This window comes from Nicotiana tabacum, chromosome 17 (genome assembly GCF_000715075.1).
Source record: "Nicotiana tabacum cultivar K326 chromosome 17, ASM71507v2, whole genome shotgun sequence".
In the NCBI taxonomy this organism is placed as follows: Eukaryota; Viridiplantae; Streptophyta; class Magnoliopsida; order Solanales; family Solanaceae; genus Nicotiana; species Nicotiana tabacum.
Genome location: NC_134096.1, coordinates 28,431,621 through 28,433,730, shown reverse-complemented (window position 1 = coordinate 28,433,730; position 2,110 = coordinate 28,431,621).

Sequence of the window (2,110 nt, the reverse complement as noted above, 5' to 3'; positions counted from 1 at the left end):
CGACTCTATCCAAACACCGGTCCCATGAAATACCTCAAGCCACAATGCTCAAAATCAACAACCACACGCAATTCGACATCAAGTACACGAAGTGCATGACCATTGTCACGCCCCAATCCTGGGATGCATGGATTGCACTCGGTGCCATATTTGGAACGAGCGTACTAGGGGTGGGCATATTTCGGTCCGAACCGAAAAAATCGACCGAACGAAAAATATTTTTATTTTGGTTTCAGTTTATAATTTTAAAAATTCAGTTTTTCGGTTCGGTTTTCGGTTATTAATTTATTTGGTTCGGTTAACCGAAAAACCGAATTATTAGCAAACCAACAAATTTTGGTTGGTTTCAGTCTAATTTACCAAAATTTTGAAACAAAACCAACAAATTCGCGAGTCTAATTATTACATAGAGAGAGAGCCCAATATGATAATGTTCAAACCGAAAATCGAACCGAAATAAATCGAACCGAAATTAGAAAACCAAACTGAACCGAACTTATTTCAGTTCGGTTTTGGTTACTACTTTTACAAAACCGAAAACCAAATAACTGAACCGAATTTCTTAAAACCGAACCGAACCGATCGAACGCCCACCCCTAGAGCGTACCACTCTATAACTGTCAACTCTAGAGGGGTAACCCTCAACTTAGGCCGACGAGGCCATCGTGAATGTATACAACCAGCAATACCAAGCTTACATGTACACAGGGCTGGCTAGGCCACAATATTGATATACAAAATATACAGGACTCGTCTACAAGCCTTTAGAGATAGCTTAACTATATCATGGTGGGACAGGGCCTCGACCTACCCATCAAACCAGTATATATAAAATTAACTCCAAATTGATGATTGACTCTGTCTAGTCGGAAGTTATATCCAGCTATATATTAGGACCTGCAGTCATGAAATGCAGAGCCCTAAAGGGATGTCAGTACGAAATAATGTACCAAGTATGTAAGGCAACAAAATAACTAAAATGTTGAAACTGAACTGATAATATAATAACTGAAACTAACTGGGAGTCAAAGATAATCTAAAAATACGCTTACCTGCTGGTACTGACTCAACTCTCTCAGTATAGTAAGTAAAACTGTTGTCCGGCCCAATAAAGCTCAATAAGTGTAAGTTCTCTGCCGTATAGGCTCGCTCATAGGCACTCGGCCATACTAGGCTCTGTATCTCGGCCATTTTGGGCTGGCTCATAGGCGCTCGGCCACAGTAGGCTCGGTATATAACTTACCATCTTATCAAAGGTTGCCCAATAAGGGCCTGCCCATCGATTATAGCTCGATAGTGGTGAAAATACTCTAATACTATATATATATATATATATATATATATATAGACCCTCTGCTCTCTTGACTGGAAGAAGACAATACATAACCGAATATAAAGTCCCGATGGGGGAGAATACTATAACTTATGAGACTAGGATAATGAACATAAGTTCAGGAATACTAACGTCTCTTTATGTCTCATTACCAAATGCTTGGGATCATGCCAAAATGAAGGAAAGTTTTATCCTTAACATACCTTAATCCCGTTGAGTCCTTAATACATTACAAGAAACTCTTCAAACAAATCCAATTAATCTACCATAGCATAAGGAGATTCAAAATTAGTGTTGAGTAAAGGCTAAGTCCGTAACTTAAGCTAGTAGCTCGTATATATAAATTCGGCAGGATCTCCCCTGTAACAAGGGCCTCCTCCAGTACCATATAGCAACAACAACAACCAGGGAAATCCAGCAACATATAATTATCAATAACAAGACACGATATAACAACAACAAGTCACAAGTACTTCACGACGAGCGACAAGCTCCGGTTGGAATCGGTATACCCCATATCACCCCCTTTAGACTTCTTACTTTAACTTAACAGTATCATTAACATGATAATGAAGTCATTTATCAGTGATTACAGCCTTATATTATATATTTATAACAAAGGAAATAATCCACAACTCCAACTATCCTCAATTAGAAACTTTATTCACTAGGTCATGTCTAGTCCATCTATTTAACTTAATCATAATCAAGATAACCTTAAGCACATGTAAGAACACAATATACATACCTCCTATAGTAGCTTCAAGTTTTAAATCA